Source organism: Ranitomeya imitator, chromosome 1 (genome assembly GCF_032444005.1).
Source record: "Ranitomeya imitator isolate aRanImi1 chromosome 1, aRanImi1.pri, whole genome shotgun sequence".
NCBI classification, from domain to species: Eukaryota; Metazoa; Chordata; class Amphibia; order Anura; family Dendrobatidae; genus Ranitomeya; species Ranitomeya imitator.
The window spans coordinates 1,454,368-1,481,193 of NC_091282.1; the positions used below are offsets into that span (position 1 = coordinate 1,454,368).

The window sequence follows — 26,826 nt, forward strand, 5'->3', positions numbered from 1 at the left end:
ACAGCACTGGAGGATTCTGGGTGATGAGCGGAGAGGTGACTGCTGGGACATTATACAGGACTGGAGGATTCTGGGTGATGAGCGGAGAGGTGACTGCTGGGACATTATACAGGACTGGAGGATTCTGGGTGATGAGCGGAGAGGTGACTGCTGGGACATTATACAGGACTGGAGGATTCTGGGTGATGAGCGGAGAGGTGACTGCTGGGACATTATACAGCACTGGAGGATTCTGGGTGATGAGCGGAGAGGTGACTGCTGGGACATTATACAGCACTGGAGGATTCTGGGTGATGAGCGGAGAGGTGACTGCTGGGAGATTATACAGGATTGGAGGATTCTGGGTGATGAGCGGAGAGGTGACTGCTGGGACATTATACAGCACTGGAGGATTCTGGGTGATGAGCGGAGAGGTGACTGCTGGGACATTATACAGGACTGGAGGATTCTGGGTGATGAGCGGAGAGGTGACTGCTGGGACATTATACAGCACTGGAGGATTCTGGGTGATGAGCGGAGAGGTGACTGCTGGGACATTATACAGGACTGGAGGATTCTGGGTGATGAGCGGAGAGGTGACTGCTGGGACATTATACAGGACTGGAGGATTCTGGGTGATGAGTGGAGAGGTGACTGCTGGGACATTATACAGCACTGGAGGATTCTGGGTGATGAGCGGAGAGGTGACTGCTGGGACATTATACAGGAGTGGAGGATTCTGGGTGATGAGCGGAGAGGTGACTGCTGGGACATTATACAGGACTGGAGGATTCTGGGTGATGAGCGGAGAGGTGACTGCTGGGACATTATACAGCACTGGAGGATTCTGGGTGATGAGCGGAGAGGTGACTGCTGGGACATACAGGACTGGAGGATTCTGGGTGATGAGCGGAGAGGTGACTGCTGGGACATTATACAGGACTGGAGGATTCTGGGTGATGAGCGGAGAGGAGACTGCTGGGACATTATACAGGACTGGAGGATTCTGGGTGATGAGCGGAGAGGTGACTGCTGGGAGATTATACAGCACTGGAGGATTCTGGGTGATGAGCGGAGAGGTGACTGCTGGGACATTATACAGCACTGGAGGATTCTGGGTGATGAGCGGAGAGGTGACTGCTGGGACATTATACAGCACTGGAGGATTCTGGGTGATGAGCGGAGAGGTGACTGCTGGGACATTATACAGCACTGGAGGATTCTGGGTGATGAGCGGAGAGGTGACTGCTGGGACATTATACAGGACTGGAGGATTCTGGGTGATGAGCGGAGAGGTGACTGCTGGGACATTATACAGCACTGGAGGATTCTGGGTGATGAGCGGAGAGGAGACTGCTGGGAGATTATACAGCACTGGAGGATTCTGGGTGATGAGCGGAGAGGTGACTGCTGGGACATTATACAGCACTGGAGGATTCTGGGTGATGAGCGGAGAGGTGACTGCTGGGACATTATACAGCACTGGAGGATTCTGGGTGATGAGCGGAGAGGTGACTGCTGGGAGATTATACAGCACTGGAGGATTCTGGGTGATGAGCGGAGAGGTGACTGCTGGGAGATTATACAGCACTGGAGGATTCTGGGTGATGAGCGGAGAGGTGACTGCTGGGACATTATACAGCACTGGAGGATTCTGGGTGATGAGCGGAGAGGTGACTGCTGGGACATTATACAGCACTGGAGGATTCTGGGTGATGAGCGGAGAGGTGACTGCTGGGACATTATACAGGACTGGAGGATTCTGGGTGATGAGCCGAGAGGTGACTGCTGGGACATTATACAGGACTGGAGGATTCTGGGTGATGAGCGGAGAGGTGACTGCTGGGACATTATACAGCACTGGAGGATTCTGGGTGATGAGCGGAGAGGTGACTGCTGGAATATTATACAGGACTGGAGGATTCTGGGTGATGAGCGGAGAGGTGACTGCTGGGAGATTATACAGGACTGGAGGATTCTGGGTGATGAGCGGAGAGGTGACTGCTGGGACATTATACAGGACTGGAGGATTCTGGGTGATGAGCGGAGAGGTGACTGCTGGGACATTATACAGCACTGGAGGATTCTGGGTGATGAGCGGAGAGGTGACTGCTGGGAGATTATACAGGACTGGAGGATTCTGGGTGATGAGCGGAGAGGTGACTGCTGGGACATTATACAGGACTGGAGGATTCTGGGTGATGAGCGGAGAGGTGACTGCTGGGACATTATACAGCACTGGAGGATTCTGGGTGATGAGCGGAGAGGTGACTGCTGGGAGATTATACAGCACTGGAGGATTCTGGGTGATGAGCGGAGAGGTGACTGCTGGGACATTATACAGGACTGGAGGATTCTGGGTGATGAGCGGAGAGGTGACTGCTGGGATATTATACAGGACTGTAGGATTCTGGGTGATGAGCGGAGAGGTGACTGCTGGGATATTATACAGGACTGTAGGATTCTGGGTGATGAGCGGAGAGGTGACTGCTGGGAGATTATACAGCACTGGAGGATTCTGGGTGATGGGCGGAGAGGTGACTGCTGGGACATTATACAGGACTGGAGGATTCTGGGTGATGTGCGGAGAGGTGACTGCTGGGACATTATACAGGACTGGAGGATTCTGGGTGATGAGCGGAGAGGTGACTGCTGGGAGATTATACAGGACTGGAGGATTCTGGGTGATGAGCGGAGAGGTGACTGCTGGGAGATTATACAGCACCGGAGGATTCTGGGTGATGAGCGGAGAGGTGACTGCTGGGACATTATACAGGACTGGAGGATTCTGGGTGATGAGAGGAGAGGTGACTGCTGGGACATTATACAGGACTGGAGGATTCTGGGTGATGAGAGGAGAGGTGACTGCTGGGAGATTATACAGGACTGTAGGATTCTGGGTGATGAGCGGAGAGGTGACTGCTGGGAGATTATACAGCACTGGAGGATTCTGGGTGATGAGCGGAGAGGTGACTGCTGGGAGATTATACAGGACTGGAGGATTCTGGGTGATGAGCGGAGAGGTGACTGCTGGGACATTATACAGGACTGGAGGATTCTGGGTGATGAGCGGAGAGGTGACTGCTGGGAGATTATACAGGACTGGAGGATTCTGGGTGATGAGCGGAGAGGTGACTGCTGGGACATTATACAGCACTGGAGGATTCTGGGTGATGAGCGGAGAGGTGACTGCTGGGACATTATACAGGACTGGAGGATTCTGGGTGATGAGCGGAGAGGTGACTGCTGGGAGATTATACAGGACTGGAGGATTCTGGGTGATGAGCGGAGAGGTGACTGCTGGGACATTATACAGGACTGGAGGATTCTGGGTGATGAGAGGAGAGGTGACTGCTGGGAGATTATACAGCACTGGAGGATTCTGGGTGATGAGCGGAGAGGTGACTGCTGGGAGATTATACAGCACTGGAGGATTCTGGGTGATGAGCGGAGAGGTGACTGCTGGGACATTATACAGCACTGGAGGATTCTGGGTGATGAGCGGAGAGGTGACTGCTGGGAGATTATACAGCACTGGAGGATTCTGGGTGATGAGCGGAGAGGTGACTGCTGGGACATTATACAGGACTGGAGGATTCTGGGTGATGGGCGGAGAGGTGACTGCTGGGACATTATACAGGACTGGAGGATTCTGGGTGATGAGCGGAGAGGAGACTGCTGGGACATTATACAGGACTGGAGGATTCTGGGTGATGAGCGGAGAGGTGACTGCTGGGACATTATACAGCACTGGAGGATTCTGGGTGATGAGCGGAGAGGTGACTGCTGGGAGATTATACAGGACTGGAGGATTCTGGGTGATGAGCGGAGAGGTGACTGCTGGGACATTATACAGGACTGGAGGATTCTGGGTGATGAGCGGAGAGGAGACTGCTGGGAGATTATACAGGACTGGAGGATTCTGGGTGATGAGCGGAGAGGTGACTGCTGGGACATTATACAGCACTGGAGGATTCTGGGTGATGAGCGGAGAGGTGACTGCTGGGAGATTATACAGGACTGGAGGATTCTGGGTGATGAGCGGAGAGGTGACTGCTGGGACATTATACAGCACTGGAGGATTCTGGGTGATGAGAGGAGAGGTGACTGCTGGGAGATTATACAGCACTGGAGGATTCTGGGTGATGAGCGGAGAGGTGACTGCTGGGACATTATACAGCACTGGAGGATTCTGGGTGGTGAGCGGAGAGGTGACTGCTGGGAGATTATACAGGACTGGAGGATTCTGGGTGATGGGCGGAGAGGTGACTGCTGGGACATTATACAGGACTGGAGGATTCTGGGTGATGAGCGGAGAGGTGACTGCTGGGACATTATACAGGACTGGAGGATTCTGGGTGATGAGCGGAGAGGAGACTGCTGGGACATTATACAGGACTGGAGGATTCTGGGTGATGAGCGGAGAGGTGACTGCTGGGACATTATACAGGACTGGAGGATTCTGGGTGATGAGCGGAGAGGTGACTGCTGGGAGATTATACAGCACTGGAGGATTCTGGGTGATGGGCGGAGAGGTGACTGCTGGGAGATTATACAGCACTGGAGGATTCTGGGTGATGAGGGGAGAGGTGACTGCTGGGACATTATACAGCACTGGAGGATTCTGGGTGATGAGCGGAGAGGTGACTGCTGGGACATTATACAGGACTGGAGGATTCTGGGTGATGAGCGGAGAGGTGACTGCTGGGACATTATACAGCACTGGAGGATTCTGGGTGATGAGCGGAGAGGTGACTGCTGGGAGATTATACAGCACTGGAGGATTCTGGGTGATGGGCGGAGAGGTGACTGCTGGGAGATTATACAGCACTGGAGGATTCTGGGTGATGAGGGGAGAGGTGACTGCTGGGAGATTATACAGGACTGGAGGATTCTGGGTGATGAGCGGAGAGGTGACTGCTGGGACATTATACAGGACTGGAGGATTCTGGGTGATGAGCGGAGAGGTGACTGCTGGGACATTATACAGGACTGGAGGATTCTGGGTGATGAGCGGAGAGGTGACTGCTGGGACATTATACAGCACTGGAGGATTCTGGGTGATGAGCGGAGAGGTGACTGCTGGGACATTATACAGCACTGGAGGATTCTGGGTGATGAGCGGAGAGGTGACTGCTGGGAGATTATACAGCACTGGAGGATTCTGGGTGATGAGCGGAGAGGTGACTGCTGGGACATTATACAGCACTGGAGGATTCTGGGTGATGAGCGGAGAGGTGACTGCTGGGACATTATACAGCACTGGAGGATTCTGGGTGATGAGCGGAGAGGTGACTGCTGGGAGATTATACAGCACTGGAGGATTCTGGGTGATGAGCGGAGAGGTGACTGCTGGGAGATTATACAGGACTGGAGGATTCTGGGTGATGAGCGGAGAGGAGACTGCTGGGACATTATACAGGACTGGAGGATTCTGGGTGATGAGCGGAGAGGTGACTGCTGGGAGATTATACAGGACTGGAGGATTCTGGGTGATGAGCGGAGAGGTGACTGCTGGGACATTATACAGGACTGGAGGATTCTGGGTGATGAGCGGAGAGGTGACTGCTGGGACATTATACAGCACTGGAGGATTCTGGGTGATGAGCGGAGAGGTGACTGCTGGGAGATTATACAGCACTGGAGGATTCTGGGTGATGAGCTGAGAGGTGACTGCTGGGAGATTATACAGCACTGGAGGATTCTGGGTGATGAGCGGAGAGGTGACTGCTGGGAGATTATACAGCACTGGAGGATTCTGGGTGATGAGCGGAGAGGTGACTGCTGGGAGATTATACAGGACTGGAGGATTCTGGGTGATTTGCGGAGAGGTGACTGCTGGGAGATTATACAGGACTGGAGGATTCTGGGTGATGGGCGGAGAGGTGACTGCTGGGACATTATACAGCACTGGAGGATTCTGGGTGATGAGCGGAGAGGTGACTGCTGGGACATTATACAGCACTGGAGGATTCTGGGTGATGGGCGGAGAGGTGACTGCTGGGAGATTATACAGCACTGGAGGATTCTGGGTGATGAGCGGAGAGGTGACTGCTGGGATATTATACAGCACTGGAGGATTCTGGGTGATGAGCGGAGAGGTGACTGCTGGGACATTATACAGCACTGGAGGATTCTGGGTGATGAGCGGAGAGGTGACTGCTGGGACATTATACAGCACTGGAGGATTCTGGGTGATGAGCGGAGAGGTGACTGCTGGGAGATTATACAGGACTGGAGGATTCTGGGTGATGAGCGGAGAGGTGACTGCTGGGAGATTATACAGCACTGGAGGATTCTGGGTGATGAGCGGAGAGGTGACTGCTGGGACATTATACAGCACTGGAGGATTCTGGGTGATGAGCGGAGAGGTGACTGCTGGGACATTATACAGCACTGGAGGATTCTGGGTGATGAGCGGAGAGGTGACTGCTGGGACACAATACAGCACTGGAGGATTCTGGGTGATGAGCGGAGAGGTGACTGCTGGGACATTATACAGCACTGGAGGATTCTGGGTGATGAGCGGAGAGGAGACTGCTGGGACATTATACAGCACTGGAGGATTCTGGGTGGTGAGCGGAGAGGTGACTGCTGGGACATTATACAGCACTGGAGGATTCTGGGTGATGAGCGGAGAGGTGACTGCTGGGACACAATACAGCACTGGAGGATTCTGGGTGATGAGCGGAGAGGTGACTGCTGGGACATTATACAGCACTGGAGGATTCTGGGTGATGAGCGGAGAGGTGACTGCTGGGAGATTATACAGCACTGGAGGATTCTGGGTGATGAGCGGAGAGGTGACTGCTGGGACATTATACAGGACTGGAGGATTCTGGGTGATGAGCGGAGAGGTGACTGCTGGGACATTATACAGCACTGGAGAATTCTGGGTGATGAGCGGAGAGGTGACTGCTGGGACATTATACAGGACTGGAGGATTCTGGGTGATGGGCGGAGAGGTGACTGCTGGGACTTTATACAGGACTGGAGGATTCTGGGTGATGAGCGGAGAGGTGACTGCTGGGACATTATACTGCACTGGAGGATTCTGGGTGATGAGCGGAGAGGTGACTGCTGGGACACAATACAGCACTGGAGGATTCTGGGTGATGAGCGGAGAGGTGACTGCTGGGACATTATACAGGACTGGAGGATTCTGGGTGATGAGTGGAGAGGTGACTGCTGGGACATTATACAGGACTGGAGGATTCTGGGTGATGAGCGGAGAGGTGACTGCTGGGACACAATACAGCACTGGAGGATTCTGGGTGATGAGCGGAGAGGTGACTGCTGGGACATTATACAGGACTGGAGGATTCTGGGTGATGAGGGGAGAGGTGACTGCTGGGAGATTATACTGCACTGGAGGATTCTGGGTGATGAGCGGAGAGGTGACTGCTGGGACACAATACAGCACTGGAGGATTCTGGGTGATGAGCGGAGAGGTGACTGCTGGGACATTATACAGGACTGGAGGATTCTGGGTGATGAGCGGAGAGGTGACTGCTGGGACATTATACTGCACTGGAGGATTCTGGGTGATGAGCGGAGAGGTGACTGCTGGGACATTATACAGGACTGGAGGATTCTGGGTGATGAGCGGAGAGGTGACTGCTGGGACATTATACAGCACTGGAGGATTCTGGGTGATGAGCGGAGAGGTGACTGCTGGGACATTATACAGGACTGGAGGATTCTGGGTGATGAGCGGAGAGGTGACTGCTGGGACATACAGGACTGGAGGATTCTGGGTGATGAGCGGAGAGGTGACTGCTGGGACATTATACAGGACTGGAGGATTCTGGGTGATGAGCGGAGAGGTGACTGCTGGGAGATTATACAGGACTGGAGGATTCTGGGTGATGAGCGGAGAGGTGACTGCTGGGACTTTATACAGGACTGGAGGATTCTGGGTGATGAGCGGAGAGGTGACTGCTGGGAGATTATACAGGATTGGAGGATTCTGGGTGATGAGCGGAGAGGTGACTGCTGGGACATTATACAGGACTGGAGGATTCTGGGTGATGAGCGGAGAGGTGACTGCTGGGAGATTATACAGGATTGGAGGATTCTGGGTGATGAGCGGAGAGGTGACTGCTGGGAGATTATACAGGATTGGAGGATTCTGGGTGATGAGCGGAGAGGTGACTGCTGGGACATACAGGACTGGAGGATTCTGGGTGATGAGCGGAGAGGTGACTGCTGGGACATTATACAGGACTGGAGGATTCTGGGTGATGAGCGGAGAGGTGACTGCTGGGAGATTATACAGGATTGGAGGATTCTGGGTGATGAGCGGAGAGGTGACTGCTGGGAGATTATACAGCACTGGAGGATTCTGGGTGATGAGCGGAGAGGTGACTGCTGGGACATTATACAGGACTGGAGGATTCTGGGTGATGAGCGGAGAGGTGACTGCTGGGACATTATACAGGACTGGAGGATTCTGGGTGATGAGCGGAGAGGTGACTGCTGGGACATTATACAGCACTGGAGGATTCTGGGTGATGAGCGGAGAGGTGACTGCTGGAATATTATACAGGACTGGAGGATTCTGGGTGATGAGCGGAGAGGTGACTGCTGGGAGATTATACAGGACTGGAGGATTCTGGGTGATGAGCGGAGAGGTGACTGCTGGGACATTATACAGCACTGGAGGATTCTGGGTGATGAGCGGAGAGGTGACTGCTGGGAGATTATACAGGACTGGAGGATTCTGGGTGATGAGCGGAGAGGTGACTGCTGGGACATTATACAGGACTGGAGGATTCTGGGTGATGAGCGGAGAGGTGGCTGCTGGGACATTATACAGCACTGGAGGATTCTGGGTGATGAGCGGAGAGGTGACTGCTGGGAGATTATACAGGACTGGAGGATTCTGGGTGATGAGCGGAGAGGTGACTGCTGGGACATTATACAGGACTGGAGGATTCTGGGTGATGAGCGGAGAGGTGACTGCTGGGACATTATACAGGACTGGAGGATTCTGGGTGATGAGCGGAGAGGTGACTGCTGGGAGATTATACAGCACTGGAGGATTCTGGGTGATGAGCGGAGAGGTGACTGCTGGGACATTATACAGCACTGGAGGATTCTGGGTGATGAGCGGAGAGGTGACTGCTGGGACATTATACAGCACTGGAGGATTCTGGGTGATGAGCGGAGAGGTGACTGCTGGGATATTATACAGCACTGGAGGATTCTGGGTGATGAGCGGAGAGGTGACTGCTGGGACATTATACAGCACTGGAGGATTCTGGGTGATGAGCGGAGAGGTGACTGCTGGGACATTATACAGCACTGGAGGATTCTGGGTGATGAGCGGAGAGGTGACTGCTGGGAGATTATACAGCACTGGAGGATTCTGGGTGATGAGCGGAGAGGTGACTGCTGGGATATTATACAGGACTGTAGGATTCTGGGTGATGAGCGGAGAGGTGACTGCTGGGAGATTATACAGCACTGGAGGATTCTGGGTGATGAGCGGAGAGGTGACTGCTGGGAGATTATACAGGGCTGGAGGATTCTGGGTGATGAGCGGAGAGGTGACTGCTGGGACATTATACAGGACTGGAGGATTCTGGGTGATGAGCGGAGAGGTGACTGCTGGGAGTTTATACAGCACTGGAGGATTCTGGGTGATGAGCGGAGAGGTGACTGCTGGGACATTATACAGGACTGGAGGATTCTGGGTGATGAGCGGAGAGGTGACTGCTGGGAGATTATACAGCACTGGAGGATTCTGGGTGATGAGCGGAGAGGTGACTGCTGGGACATTATACAGGACTGTAGGATTCTGGGTGATGAGCGGAGAGGTGACTGCTGGGATATTATACAGGACTGTAGGATTCTGGGTGATGAGCGGAGAGGTGACTGCTGGGACATTATACAGGACTGGAGGATTCTGGGTGATGTGCGGAGAGGTGACTGCTGGGACATTATACAGGACTGGAGGATTCTGGGTGATGAGCGGAGAGGTGACTGCTGGGAGATTATACAGGACTGGAGGATTCTGGGTGATGAGCTGAGAGGTGACTGCTGGGCGATTATACAGGACTGGAGGATTCTGGGTGATGAGCGGAGAGGAGACTGCTGGGAGATTATACAGCACTGGAGGATTCTGGGTGATGAGCGGAGAGGAGACTGCTGGGAGATTATACAGGACTGGAGGATTCTGGGTGATGAGCGGAGAGGTGACTGCTGGGAGATTATACAGCACCGGAGGATTCTGGGTGATGAGCGGAGAGGTGACTGCTGGGACATTATACAGGACTGGAGGATTCTGGGTGGTGAGAGGAGAGGTGACTGCTGGGAGATTATACAGCACTGGAGGATTCTGGGTGATGAGCGGAGAGGTGACTGCTGGGAGATTATACAGCACTGGAGGATTCTGGGTGATGAGCGGAGAGGTGACTGCTGGGAGATTATACAGGACTGGAGGATTCTGGGTGATGAGCGGAGAGGTGACTGCTGGGACATTATACAGGACTGGAGGATTCTGGGTGATGAGCGGAGAGGTGACTGCTGGGAGATTATACAGGACTGGAGGATTCTGGGTGATGAGCGGAGAGGTGACTGCTGGGACATTATACAGCACTGGAGGATTCTGGGTGATGAGCGGAGAGGTGACTGCTGGGACATTATACAGGACTGGAGGATTCTGGGTGATGAGCGGAGAGGTGACTGCTGGGAGATTATACAGGACTGGAGGATTCTGGGTGATGAGCGGAGAGGTGACTGCTGGGACATTATACAGCACTGGAGGATTCTGGGTGATGAGAGGAGAGGTGACTGCTGGGAGATTATACAGGACTGGAGGATTCTGGGTGATGGGCGGAGAGGTGACTGCTGGGACATTATACAGGACCGGAGGATTCTGGGTGATGAGCGGAGAGGTGACTGCTGGGAGATTATACAGCACCGGAGGATTCTGGGTGATGAGCGGAGAGGTGACTGCTGGGACATTATACAGGACTGGAGGATTCTGGGTGATGAGCGGAGAGGTGACTGCTGGGACATTATACAGCACTGGAGGATTCTGGGTGATGAGCGGAGAGGTGACTGCTGGGAGATTATACAGGACAGGAGGATTCTGGGTGATGAGCGGAGAGGTGACTGCTGGGAGATTATACAGCACTGGAGGATTCTGGGTGATGAGAGGAGAGGTGACTGCTGGGAGATTATACAGGACTGGAGGATTCTGGGTGATGGGCGGAGAGGTGACTGCTGGGACATTATACAGCACTGGAGGATTCTGGGTGATGAGAGGAGAGGTGACTGCTGGGAGATTATACAGGACTGGAGGATTCTGGGTGATGGGCGGAGAGGTGACTGCTGGGACATTATACAGGACTGGAGGATTCTGGGTGATGAGCGGAGAGGTGACTGCTGGGACATTATACAGCACTGGAGGATTCTGGGTGATGAGAGGAGAGGTGACTGCTGGGAGATTATACAGCACTGGAGGATTCTGGGTGATGAGCGGAGAGGTGACTGCTGGGACATTATACAGGACTGGAGGATTCTGGGTGATGAGCGGAGAGGTGACTGCTGGGAGATTATACAGGACTGGAGGATTCTGGGTGATGAGCGGAGAGGTGACTGCTGGGAGATTATACAGCACTGGAGGATTCTGGGTGATGAGCTGAGAGGTGACTGCTGGGAGATTATACAGGACTGGAGGATTCTGGGTGATGAGCTGAGAGGTGACTGCTGGGAGATTATACAGGACTGGAGGATTCTGGGTGATGAGCGGAGAGGTGACTGCTGGGACATTATACAGGACTGGAGGATTCTGGGTGATGAGCGGAGAGGTGACTGCTGGGACATTATACAGCACTGGAGGATTCTGGGTGATGAGCGGAGAGGTGACTGCTGGGACATTATACAGCACTGGAGGATTCTGGGTGATGAGCGGAGAGGTGACTGCTGGGACATTATACAGCACTGGAGGATTCTGGGTGATGAGCGGAGAGGTGACTGCTGGGACATTATACAGGACTGGAGGATTCTGGGTGATGAGCGGAGAGGTGACTGCTGGGACATTATACAGGACTGGAGGATTCTGGGTGATGAGCGGAGAGGTGTCTGCTGGGACATTATACAGCACTGGAGGATTCTGGGTGATGAGCGGAGAGGTGACTGCTGGGACATTATACAGGACTGGAGGATTCTGGGTGATGAGCGGAGAGGTGACTGCTGGGACATTATACAGGACTGGAGGATTCTGGGTGATGAGTGGAGAGGTGTCTGCTGGGACATTATACAGGACTGGAGGATTCTGGGTGATGAGCGGAGAGGTGACTGCTGGGACATTATACAGGACTGGAGGATTCTGGGTGATGAGTGGAGAGGTGTCTGCTGGGACATTATACAGGACTGGAGGATTCTGGGTGATGAGCGGAGAGGTGACTGCTGGGACATTATACAGGACTGGAGGATTCTGGGTGATGAGCGGAGAGGTGACTGCTGGGATATTATACTGGACTGTAGGATTCTGGGTGATGAGCGGAGAGGTGACTGCTGGGAGATTATACAGGACTGGAGGATTCTGGGTGATGAGCGGAGAGGTGACTGCTGGGACATTATACAGGACTGGAGGATTCTGGGTGATGAGCGGAGAGGTGACTGCTGGGACATTATACAGGACTGGAGGATTCTGGGTGATGAGCGGAGAGGTGACTGCTGGGAGATTATACAGCACTGGAGGATTCTGGGTGATGAGCGGAGAGGTGACTGCTGGGACATTATACAGGACTGGAGGATTCTGGGTGATGAGCGGAGAGGTGACTGCTGGGACATTATACAGGACTGGAGGATTCTGGGTGATGAGCGGAGAGGTGACTGCTGGGAGATTATACAGGACTGGAGGATTCTGGGTGATGAGCGGAGAGGTGACTGCTGGGAGATTATACAGGACTGGAGGATTCTGGGTGATGAGCTGAGAGGTGACTGCTGGGAGATTATACAGGACTGGAGGATTCTGGGTGATGAGCGGAGAGGTGACTGCTGGGACATTATACAGGACTGGAGGATTCTGGGTGATGAGCGGAGAGGTGACTGCTGGGACATTATACAGGACTGGAGGATTCTGGGTGATGAGCGGAGAGGTGACTGCTGGGACATTATACAGGACTGGAGGATTCTGGGTGATGAGCGGAGAGGTGTCTGCTGGGACATTATACAGCACTGGAGGATTCTGGGTGATGAGCGGAGAGGTGACTGCTGGGACATTATACAGGACTGGAGGATTCTGGGTGATGAGTGGAGAGGTGTCTGCTGGGACATTATACAGGACTGGAGGATTCTGGGTGATGAGCGGAGAGGTGACTGCTGGGACATTATACAGGACTGGAGGATTCTGGGTGATGAGTGGAGAGGTGTCTGCTGGGACATTATACAGGACTGGAGGATTCTGGGTGATGAGCGGAGAGGTGACTGCTGGGACATTATACAGGACTGGAGGATTCTGGGTGATGAGCGGAGAGGTGACTGCTGGGATATTATACTGGACTGTAGGATTCTGGGTGATGAGCGGAGAGGTGACTGCTGGGAGATTATACAGCACTGGAGGATTCTGGGTGATGAGCGGAGAGGTGACTGCTGGGACATTATACAGGACTGGAGGATTCTGGGTGATGAGCGGAGAGGTGACTGCTGGGACATTATACAGGACTGGAGGATTCTGGGTGATGAGCGGAGAGGTGACTGCTGGGAGATTATACAGCACTGGAGGATTCTGGGTGATGAGCGGAGAGGTGACTGCTGGGACATTATACAGGACTGGAGGATTCTGGGTGATGAGCGGAGAGGTGACTGCTGGGACATTATACAGGACTGGAGGATTCTGGGTGATGAGCGGAGAGGTGACTGCTGGGACATTATACAGGACTGGAGGATTCTGGGTGATGAGCGGAGAGGTGACTGCTGGGACATTATACAGGACTGGAGGATTCTGGGTGATGAGCGGAGAGGTGACTGCTGGGACATTATACAGGACTGGAGGATTCTGGGTGATGAGCGGAGAGGTGACTGCTGGGAGATTATACAGCACTGGAGGATTCAGGGTGATTAGAGGAGAGGTGACTGCTGGGAGATTATACAGGACTGGAGGATTCTGGGTGATGAGCGGAGAGGTGACTGCTGGGACATTATACAGCACTGGAGGATTCTGGGTGATGAGCGGAGAGGTGACTGCTGGGACATTATACAGGACTGGAGGATTCAGGGTGATTAGAGGAGAGGTGACTGCTGGGACATTATACAGCACTGGAGGATTCTGGGTGATGAGCGGAGAGGAGACTGCTGGGACATTATACAGCACTGGAGGATTCTGGGTGATGAGCGGAGAGGTGACTGCTGGGACATTATACAGCACTGGAGGATTCTGGGTGATGAGCGGAGAGGTGACTGCTGGGACATTATACAGCACTGGAGGATTCTGGGTGATGAGCGGAGAGGTGACTGCTGGGACATTATACAGGACTGGAGGATTCTGGGTGATGAGCGGAGAGGTGACTGCTGGGACATTATACAGCACTGGAGGATTCTGGGTGATGAGCGGAGAGGTGACTGCTGGGACATTATACAGGACTGGAGGATTCTGGGTGATGAGCGGAGAGGTGACTGCTGGGACATTATACAGGACTGGAGGATTCTGGGTGATGAGCGGAGAGGTGACTGCTGGGAGATTATACAGCACTGGAGGATTCTGGGTGATGAGCGGAGAGGTGACTGCTGGGACATTATACAGGACTGGAGGATTCTGGGTGATGAGCGGAGAGGTGACTGCTGGGACATTATACAGGACTGGAGGATTCTGGGTGATGAGCGGAGAGGTGACTGCTGGGACATTATACAGCACTGGAGGATTCTGGGTGATGAGCGGAGAGGTGACTGCTGGGACATTATACAGGACTGGAGGATTCTGGGTGATGAGCGGAGAGGTGACTGCTGGGACATTATACAGGACTGGAGGATTCTGGGTGATGAGCGGAGAGGTGACTGCTGGGACATTATACAGGACTGGAGGATTCTGGGTGATGAGCGGAGAGGTGACTGCTGGGAGATTATACAGGACTGGAGGATTCTGGGTGATGAGCGGAGAGGAGACTGCTGGGACATTATACAGGACTGGAGGATTCTGGGTGATGAGCGGAGAGGTGACTGCTGGGACATTATACAGGACTGGAGGATTCTGGGTGATGAGCGGAGAGGTGACTGCTGGGACATTATACAGGACTGGAGGATTCTGGGTGATGAGCGGAGAGGTGACTGCTGGGACATTATACAGGACTGGAGGATTCTGGGTGATGAGCGGAGAGGTGACTGCTGGGAGATTATACAGCACTGGAGGATTCTGGGTGATGAGCGGAGAGGTGACTGCTGGGACATTATACAGGACTGGAGGATTCTGGGTGATGAGCGGAGAGGTGACTGCTGGGACATTATACAGCACTGGAGGATTCTGGGTGATGAGCGGAGAGGTGACTGCTGGGACATTATACAGGACTGGAGGATTCTGGGTGATGAGCGGAGAGGAGACTGCTGGGACATTATACAGCACTGGAGGATTCTGGGTGATGAGCGGAGAGGTGACTGCTGGGACATTATACAGGACTGGAGGATTCTGGGTGATGAGCGGAGAGGTGACTGCTGGGACATTATACAGGACTGGAGGATTCTGGGTGATGAGCGGAGAGGTGACTGCTGGGACATTATACAGGACTGGAGGATTCTGGGTGATGAGCGGAGAGGTGACTGCTGGGAGATTATACAGCACTGGAGGATTCTGGGTGATGAGCGGAGAGGTGACTGCTGGGACATTATACAGCACTGGAGGATTCTGGGTGATGAGCGGAGAGGTGACTGCTGGGACATTATACAGCACCGGAGGATTCTGGGTGATGAGCGGAGAGGTGACTGCTGGGACATTATACAGGACTGGAGGATTCTGGGTGATGAGCGGAGAGGTGACTGCTGGGACATTATACAGGACTGGAGGATTCTGGGTGATGAGCGGAGAGGTGACTGCTGGGAGATTATACAGCACTGGAGGATTCTGGGTGATGAGCGGAGAGGTGACTGCTGGGACATTATACAGGACTGGAGGATTCTGGGTGATGAGCGGAGAGGTGACTGCTGGGACATTATACAGCACTGGAGGATTCTGGGTGATGGGCGGAGAGGTGACTGCTGGGAGATTATACAGCACTGGAGGATTCTGGGTGATGAGCGGAGAGGTGACTGCTGGGACATTATACAGGACTGGAGGATTCTGGGTGATGAGCGGAGAGGTGACTGCTGGGACATTATACAGGACTGGAGGATTCTGGGTGATGAGCGGAGAGGTGACTGCTGGGACATTATACAGCACCGGAGGATTCTGGGTGATGAGTGGAGAGGAGACTGCTGGGACATTATAGAGGACTGGAGGATTCTGGGTGATGAGCGGAGAGGTGACTGCTGGGAGATTATACAGGACTGGAGGATTCTGGGTGATGAGTGGAGAGGTGACTGCTGGGACATTATACAGGACTGGAGGATTCTGGGTGATGAGCGGAGAGGTGACTGCTGGGACATTATACAGCACTGGAGGATTCTGGGTGATGAGCGGAGAGGTGACTGCTGGGACATTATACAGGACTGGAGGATTCTGGGTGATGAGCGGAGAGGTGACTGCTGGGACATTATACAGGACTGGAGGATTCTGGGTGATGAGCGGAGAGGTGACTGCTGGGACATTATACAGCACTGGAGGATTCTGGGTGATGAGCGGAGAGGTGACTGCTGGGAGATTATACAGCACTGGAGGATTCTGGGTGATGAGCGGAGAGGTGACTGCTGGGACATTATACAGCACTGGAGGATTCTGGGTGATGAGCGGAGAGGTGACTGCTGGGACATTATACAGCACTGGAGGATTCTGGGTGATGAGTGGAGAGGTGACTGCTGGGAGATTATACAGGACTGGAGGATTCTGGGTGATGTGCGGAGAGGTGACTGCTGGAACATTATACAGCACTGGAGGATTCTGGGTGATGAGCGGAGAGGAGACTGCTGGGACATTATACAGGACTGGAGGATTCTGGGTGATGAGCGGAGAGGTGACTGCTGGGACATTATACAGGACTGGAGGATTCTGGGTGATGAGCGGAGAGGTGACTGCTGGGACATTATACAGGACTGGAGGATTCTGGGTGATGAGCGGAGAGGTGACTGCTGGGACATTATACAGGACTGGAGGATTCTGGGTGATGAGCGGAGAGGTGACTGCTGGGACATTATACAGGACTGGAGGATTCTGGGTGATGAGCGGAGAGGTGACTGCTGGGACATTATACAGCACTGGAGGATTCTGGGTGATGAGCGGAGAGGTGACTGCTGGGAGATTATACAGCACTGGAGGATTCTGGGTGATGAGCGGAGAGGTGACTGCTGGGAGATTATACAGCACTGGAGGATTCTGGGTGATGAGCGGAGAGGTGACTGCTGGGACTTTATACAGCACTGGAGGATTCTGGGTGATGAGCGGAGAGGTGACTGCTGGGACATTATACAGGACTGGAGGATTCTGGGTGATGAGAGGTGACTGCTGGGACATTATACAGGACTGGAGGATTCTGGGTGATGAGCGGAGAGGAGACTGCTGGGACATTATACAGGACTGGAGGATTCTGGGTGATGAGCGGAGAGGTGACTGCTGGGAGATTATACAGGACTGGAGGATTCTGGGTGCTGAGCGGAGAGGTGACTGCTGGGACATTATACAGCACTGGAGGATTCTGGGTGATGAGCGGAGAGGTGACTGCTGGGACATTATACAGCACTGGAGGATTCTGGGTGATGAGCGGAGAGGTGACTGCTGGGACATTATACTGCACTGGAGGATTCTGGGTGATGAGTGGAGAGGTGACTGCTGGGAGATTATACAGGACTGGAGGATTCTGGGTGCTGAGCGGAGAGGTGACTGCTGGGACATTATACAGCACTGGAGGATTCTGGGTGATGAGCGGAGAGGTGACTGCTGGGACATTATACAGCACTGGAGGATTCTGGGTGATGAGCGGAGAGGTGACTGCTGGGACATTATACTGCACTGGAGGATTCTGGGTGATGAGCGGAGAGGTGACTGCTGGGATATTATACAGCACTGGAGGATTCTGGGTGATGAGCGGAGAGGTGACTGCTGGGACATTATACAGCACTGGAGGATTCTGGGTGATGAGCGGAGAGGTGACTGCTGGGACTTTATACAGCACTGGAGGATTCTGGGTGATGAGCGGAGAGGTGACTGCTGGGAGATTATACAGCACTGGAGGATTCTGGGTGATGAGCGGAGAGGTGACTGCTGGGAGATTATACAGCACTGGAGGATTCTGGGTGATGAGCGGAGAGGTGACTGCTGGGACATTATACAGCACTGGAGGATTCTGGGTGAGTGGAGAGGTGACTGCTGGGACATTATACAGGACTGGAGGATTCTGGGTGATGAGCGGAGAGGTGACTGCTGGGACATTATTCAGCACTGGAGGATTCTGGGTGAGTGGAGAGGTGACTGCTGGGACATTATACAGCACTGGAGGATTCTGGGTGATGAGCGGAGAGGTGACTGCTGGGACATTATACAGGACTGGAGGATTCTGGGTGATGAGCGGAGAGGTGACTGCTGGGACATTATACAGCACTGGAGGATTCTGGGTGATGAGCGGAGAGGTGACTGCTGGGACATACAGGACTGGAGGATTCTGGGTGATGAGCGGAGAGGTGACTGCTGGGACATTATACAGGACTGGAGGATTCTGGGTGATGAGCGGAGAGGTGACTGCTGGGAGATTATACAGCACTGGAGGATTCTGGGTGATGGGCGGAGAGGTGACTGCTGGGACATTATACAGGACTGGAGGATTCTGGGTGATGAGCGGAGAGGTGACTGCTGGGACATTATACAGGACTGGAGGATTCTGGGTGATGAGCGGAGAGGTGACTGCTGGGAGATTATACAGCACTGGAGGATTCTGGGTGATGAGCGGAGAGGTGACTGCTGGGACATTATACAGGACTGGAGGATTCTGGGTGATGAGCGGAGAGGTGACTGCTGGGACATTATACAGGACTGGAGGATTCTGGGTGATGAGCGGAGAGGTGACTGCTGGGACATTATACAGCACTGGAGGATTCTGGGTGATGAGCGGAGAGGTGACTGCTGGGACATTATACAGGACTGGAGGATTCTGGGTGATGAGCGGAGAGGTGACTGCTGGGACATTATACAGCACTGGAGGATTCTGGGTGATGAGCGGAGAGGTGACTGCTGGGACATTATACAGGACTGGAGGATTCTGGGTGATGAGTGGAGAGGAGACTGCTGGGACATTATAGAGGACTGGAGGATTCTGGGTGATGAGCGGAGAGGTGACTGCTGGGAGATTATACAGGACTGGAGGATTCTGGGTGATGAGTGGAGAGGTGACTGCTGGGACATTATACAGGACTGGAGGATTCTGGGTGATGAGCGGAGAGGTGACTGCTGGGACATTATACAGGACTGGAGGATTCTGGGTGATGAGCGGAGAGGTGACTGCTGGGAGATTATACAGCACTGGAGGATTCTGGGTGATGAGTGGAGAGGTGACTGCTGGGATATTATACAGCACTGGAGGATTCTGGGTGATGAGCGGAGAGGTGACTGCTGGGAGATTATACAGCACTGGAGGATTCTGGGTGATGAGCGGAGAGGTGACTGCTGGGACATTATACAGCACTGGAGGATTCTGGGTGATGAGTGGAGAGGTGACTGCTGGGAGATTATACAGGACTGGAGGATTCTGGGTGATGAGCGGAGAGGTGACTGCTGGGACATTATACAGCACTGGAGGATTCTGGGTGATGAGCGGAGAGGTGACTGCTGGGACATTATACAGCACTGGAGGATTCTGGGTGATGAGCGGAGAGGTGACTGCTGGGACATTATACAGCACTGGAGGATTCTGGGTGATGAGCGGAGAGGTGACTGCTGGGATATTATACAGCACTGGAGGATTCTGGGTGATGAGCGGAGAGGTGACTGCTGGGACATTATACAGCACTGGAGGATTCTGGGTGATGAGCGGAGAGGTGACTGCTGGGAGATTATACAGCACTGGAGGATTCTGGGTGATGAGCGGAGAGGTGACTGCTGGGACATTATACAGCACTGGAGGATTCTGGGTGATGAGTGGAGAGGTGACTGCTGGGAGATTATACAGGACTGGAGGATTCTGGGTGATGTGCGGAGAGGAGACTGCTGGGACATTATACAGGACTGGAGGATTCTGGGTGATGAGCGGAGAGGTGACTGCTGGGACATTATACAGGACTGGAGGATTCTGGGTGATGAGCGGAGAGGTGACTGCTGGGACATTATACAGGACTGGAGGATTCTGGGTGATGAGCGGAGAGGTGACTGCTGGGACATTATACAGCACTGGAGGATTCTGGGTGATGAGCGGAGAGGAGACTGCTGGGACATTATACAGGACTGGAGCATTCTGGGTGATGAGCGGAGAGGTGACTGCTGGGACATTATACAGGACTGGAGGATTCTGGGTGATGAGCGGAGAGGTGACTGCTGGGACATTATACAGGACTGGAGGATTCTGGGTGATGAGCGGAGAGGTGACTGCTGGGACATTATACAGCACTGGAGGATTCTGGGTGATGAGCGGAGAGGTGACTGCTGGGAGATTATACAGGACTGGAGGATTCTGGGTGATGAGCGGAGAGGTGACTGCTGGGACATTATACAGCACTGGAGGATTCTGGGTGATGAGCGGAGAGGTGACTGCTGGGACATTATACAGGACTGGAGCATTCTGGGTGATGAGCGGAGAGGTGACTGCTGGGACATTATACAGGACTGGAGGATTCTGGGTGATGAGCGGAGAGGTGACTGCTGGGACATTATACAGGACTGGAGGATTCTGGGTGATGAGCGGAGAGGTGACTGCTGGGACATTATACAGCACTGGAGGATTCTGGGTGATGAGCGGAGAGGTGACTGCTGGGACATTATACTGGACTGGAGGATTCTGGGTGATGAGCGGAGAGGTGACTGCTGGGACATTATACAGCACTGGAGGATTCTGGGTGATGAGCGGAGAGGTGACTGCTGGGACATTATACTGGACTGGAGGATTCTGGGTGATGAGCGGAGAGGTGACTGCTGGGACATTATACAGCACTGGAGGATTCTGGGTGATGAGCGGAGAGGTGACTGCTGGGAGATTATACAGCACTGGAGGATTCTGGGTGATGAGCGGAGAGGTGACTGCTGGGACTTTATACAGCACTGGAGGATTCTGGGTGATGAGCGGAGAGGTGACTGCTGGGACATTATACAGGACTGGAGGATTCTGGGTGATGAGAGGTGACTGCTGGGACATTATACAGGACTGGAGGATTCTGGGTGATGAGCGGAGAGGAGACTGCTGGGACATTATACAGGACTGGAGGATTCTGGGTGATGAGCGGAGAGGTGACTGCTGGGACATTATACTGCACTGGAGGATTCTGGGTGATGAGTGGAGAGGTGACTGCTGGGAGATTATACAGGACTGGAGGATTCTGGGTGCTGAGCGGAGAGGTGACTGCTGGGACATTATACAGCACTGGAGGATTCTGGGTGATGAGCGGAGAGGTGACTGCTGGGACATTATACAGCACTGGAGGATTCTGGGTGATGAGCGGAGAGGTGACTGCTGGGACATTATACTGCACTGGAGGATTCTGGGTGATGAGCGGAGAGGTGACTGCTGGGACTTTATACAGCACTGGAGGATTCTGGGTGATGAGCGGAGAGGTGACTGCTGGGACATTATACAGCACTGGAGGATTCTGGGTGATGAGCGGAGAGGTGACTGCTGGGACTTTATACAGCACTGGAGGATTCTGGGTGATGAGCGGAGAGGTGACTGCTGGGACATTATACAGCACTGGAGGATTCTGGGTGATGAGAGGTGACTGCTGGGACATTATACAGGACTGGAGGATTCTGGGTGATGAGCGGAGAGGTGACTGCTGGGAGATTATACAGCACTGGAGGATTCTGGGTGATGAGCGGAGAGGTGACTGCTGGGACATTATACAGCACTGGAGGATTCTGGGTGAGTGGAGAGGTGACTGCTGGGAGATTATACAGGACTGGAGGATTCTGGGTGATGAGCGGAGAGGTGACTGCTGGGACATTATTCAGCACTGGAGGATTCTGGGTGAGTGGAGAGGTGACTGCTGGGACATTATACAGCACTGGAGGATTCTGGGTGATGAGCGGAGAGGTGACTGCTGGGAGATTATACAGGACTGGAGGATTCTGGGTGATGAGCGGAGAGGTGACTGCTGGGAGATTATACAGCACTGGAGGATTCTGGGTGATGAGCGGAGAGGTGACTGCTGGGAGATTATACAGGACTGGAGGATTCTGGGTGATGAGCGGAGAGGTGACTGCTGGGACACAATACAGCACTGGAGGATTCTGGGTGATGAGCGGAGAGGTGACTGCTGGGACACAATACAGCACTGGAGGATTCTGGGTGATGAGCGGAGAGGTGACTGCTGGGACATTATACAGCACTGGAGGATTCTGGGTGATGAGCGGAGAGGTGACTGCTGGGACATTATACAGGACTGGAGGATTCTGGGTGATGAGCGGAGAGGTGACTGCTGGGACATTATACAGCACTGGAGGATTCTGGGTGATGAGCGGAGAGGTGACTGCTGGGAGATTATACAGGACTGGAGGATTCTGGGTGATGAGCGGAGAGGTGACTGCTGGGACACAATACAGCACTGGAGGATTCTGGGTGATGAGCGGAGAGGTGACTGCTGGGACACAATACAGCACTGGAGGATTCTGGGTGATGAGCGGAGAGGTGACTGCTGGGACATTATACAGGACTGGAGGATTCTGGGTGATGAGCGGAGAGGTGACTGCTGGGACATTATACAGGACTGGAGGATTCTGGGTGATGAGCGGAGAGGTGACTGCTGGGACATTATACAGGACTGGAGGATTCTGGGTGATGAGCGGAGAGGTGACTGCTGGGACTTTATACAGCACTGGAGGATTCTGGGTGATGAGCGGAGAGGTGACTGCTGGGACATTATACAGCACTGGAGGATTCTGGGTGATGAGCGGAGAGGTGACTGCTGGGAGATTATACAGGACTGGAGGATTCTGGGTGATGAGCGGAGAGGTGACTGCTGGGACATTATACAGCACTGGAGGATTCTGGGTGATGAGCGGAGAGGTGACTGCTGGGAGATTATACAGGACTGGAGGATTCTGGGTGATGAGCGGAGAGGTGACTGCTGGGACATTATACAGGACTGGAGGATTCTGGGTGATGGGCGGAGAGGTGACTGCTGGGACATTATACAGCACTGGAGGATTCTGGGTGAGTGGAGAGGTGACTGCTGGGACATTATACAGGACTGGAGGATTCTGGGTGATGAGCGGAGAGGTGACTGCTGGGACATTATACAGCACTGGAGGATTCTGGGTGATGAGCGGAGAGGTGACTGCTGGGAGATTATACAGGACTGGAGGATTCTGGGTGATGAGCGGAGAGGTGACTGCTGGGACATTATACAGCACTGGAGGATTCTGGGTGATGAGCGGAGAGGTGACTGCTGGGAGATTATACAGCACTGGAGGATTCTGGGTGATGAGCGGAGAGGTGACTGCTGGGAGATTATACAGGACTGGAGGATTCTGGGTGATGAGCGGAGAGGTGACTGCTGGGACATTATACAGCACTGGAGGATTCTGGATGATGAGCGGAGAGGTGACTGCTGGGAGATTATACAGGACTGGAGGATTCTGGGTGATGAGCGGAGAGGAGACTGCTGGGACATTATACAGCACTGGAGGATTCTGGGTGATGAGCAGAGAGGTGACTGCTGGGAGATTATACAGGACTGGAGGATTCTGGGTGATGAGCGGAGAGGTGACTGCTGGGACATTATACAGCACTGGAGGATTCTGGGTGATGACGGTGTGGCTGTTGTCAGGTTCCTATAAGGTGTCAGGACCTCGCTGTCTATCTCTCCGTGGAGGAGTGGGAGTATCTAGAAGGACACCAGGATCGGTACCAGGATGTGATGATGGAGGAGCTCCGGCCTCTGACACCACGAGGTGAGAGGAAACCTTCCCCTGACATCACATTGTCTCTTCAGCGTTGGTCGGTTGCTATTAGTGCTGCAGCCACAGATGTTTCTGTTCTGTGGTCACCGACTACTACTCCCATCATCTCATCATCACATGTCACAATCTATTCCATCACTGTGCGTCTCCTACAGATGGATCCAGGAGGAGGAATCCACCAGAGAGATCTCCCCGTCCTCTGTATCCCCCGGACTGTCCGGAGGAGAATCCCAACATCCCGGAGGATCATCAGGTAGACGGTGCTGAGCCCTGAACCGGATCTGTATACGGGGGACATTTCTGATCGAGGTCACAGATTGTGGTGGTTTCTTTTATTATTATTATTATTATTTCTATAGCACCATTGATTCCATGGTGCTGTACATGAGAAGGGGTCACATACAAGTTACAGATATCACTTACAGTAAACTAACAATGACGGACTGATACAGAGGGGCGAGGACCCTGCCCTGGGGGGCTCACATTCTACAGGATGGTGGGGATGGAGACAGTAGGTTGAGGGTTGTAGGAGCTCCGGTATTGGTGAGGCGGTAGCTCCGGTGTTGGTGAGGCGGTAGCTCCGGTGTTAGTGAGGCGGTAGCTCCGGTGTTGGTGAGGAGGCAGCGCAGTCAGTGCAGGCTGTAGCTCCGGTGTTGGTGAGGCGGTAGCTCCGGTAGTGATGAGGCGGTAGCTCCGGTGTTGGTGAGGCGGTAGCTCCGGTGATGGTGAGGCGGTAGCTCCGGTGTTGGTGAGGCGGTAGCTCCGGTGTTGGTGAGGCGGTAGCTCCGGGGTTGGTGAGGCGGTAGCTCCAGTGTTGGTGAGGCGGTAGCTCCAGTGTTGGTGAGGCGGTAGCTCCGGTGATGGTGAGGCGGTAGCTTCGATAGTGATGAGGAGGCAGCGGGGTCAGTGCAGGCTGTAGGCTTTCTTGAAGAGGTGGGTTTTCAGGTTCCGTCTAAAGGATCCGAATGTGGCTGATAGTCGGACGTGTTGGGGCAAAGAATTCCAGAGGATGGGGGATATTCGGGAGAAGCCTTGGAGGCGGTTGGGTGAGGAGCGGATAAGGGTGGAGGAGAGAAGGAGATCTTGGGAGGACCGGAGATTACGTGAGGGAAGATATCGGGAGATTAGTTCAGAGATATATGGAGGAGACAGGTTGTGGATGGCTTTGTAGGTCAGTATTAGTAGTTTGAACTGGATACGCTGAGGGAATGGGAGCCCGTGAAGAGATTTGCAGAGGAGTAGTGAGGAAAGAGATGAATTAGTCGGGCAGCAGAGTTAAGGATAGACTGGAGAGGTGCAAGGGTGTTAGCAGGGAGGCCACAGGAAACGATGTTGCAGTAGTCAAGGCGGGAGATGATGAGGGCATGCACAAGCATTTTAGTAGATTGAGGGTTGAGGAAAGGACGGATTCTGGAGATATTTTTGAGCTGGAGGCGACAGGAGGTGAAAAGAGCTTGGATGTGTGGTTTGAAGGACAGGGCAGAGTCAAGGGTTACTCCGAGGCAGCTGACTTCCGGTACGGGGGAGAGCGTGATGTTGTTAATTGCGTTGCGATAGATAGGTCAGGTAAGGAAGATCTATGAGATGGAGGAAAGATGATGAGTTCAGATTTGTCCACATTGAGTTTGAGAAAGCAAGAGGAGAAGGAGGATATGGCTGATGGACACTCCGGGATTCTGGACAGCAGAGCGGTAATGTCTGGGCCAGAGAGGTAGATCTGAGTGTCATCAGCATAAAGGTGGTACTGGAATCCATGAGACTTTGAGTTGTCCCAGGCCAAGTATATAGATTGAGAAGAGTAGGGGTCCAAGAACAGAGCCTTGGGGGACTCCAACAGAGAGAGGGTGGATGAGGAGGTAGTGTGGGAGACGCTGAATGTGCGGTTGGAAAGGTACGAGGAGATCCAGGATAGGGCGAGGTCTTTGATACCAAAGGAGGAGAGGATCTGTAGTAGGAGGCAGTGGTCAACTGTGTCGAAAGCAGAGGACAGGTCTAGAAGGAGGAGTACAGAGTATTGTCCAGTAGCTTTGGCGGTAAGTAGGTCGTTAGTGATTTTGGTCAGGGCAGTCTCAGTTGAGTGATGGGGCGGAAACCAGATTGTAGATTGTCAAACAACAAGTTAGATGAGAGGTGGGAGGAAAGTTCAGCATGGACGTGCTGCTCCAGGAGTTTGGAAGCGAATGGGAGCAGCGATGTTGGGCGATGCTGGACATAGATGTTGGATCGAGGGTTGGCTTTTTAAGAATAGGCGTGATTGTGGCATGTTTTAAAGCAGAGGGGAAAGTGCCAGAAGTTAGTGATAGGTTGAAGAGGTGGGTTAGGGACGGGATAAGAGTGTGGTGAGGTTGGGGAGGAGGTGGGATGGGATGGGGTCGAGCGCACAGGTGGTGAGGTGCGATTTGGAGAGGAGAAAATTAAGCCCCATTCAGTGATGTTGGATGGGGAGGTTATGGGGTTTGGGCATTGGTCTGGTATTCAAAGGGGTTGTGGTGGTTGAACAATGAAGACTTGCCTTGTTTGGTCGATCTTTTAAAGTGTGTGGCAAAGTCCTCAGCAGAGATGAGGGAGGTTGGAGGGGGCAGTGGTGGGCGGAGGAGGGAGTTAAAGGTTTTGAATAACTGTTTGGGGTTGTAGGATAGGGAAGATACCAGGGTTGTGAA

The 26,826-nt window shown here is 53.4% G+C and overlaps 1 pseudogene; it reads left to right on the forward strand.

Annotated features, from left to right (window-relative positions):
* The window catches only part of LOC138657710 (zinc finger protein 850-like), a 127,804-nt pseudogene that overhangs the window by 50,834 nt on the left and 50,144 nt on the right, over positions 1-26,826 (forward strand).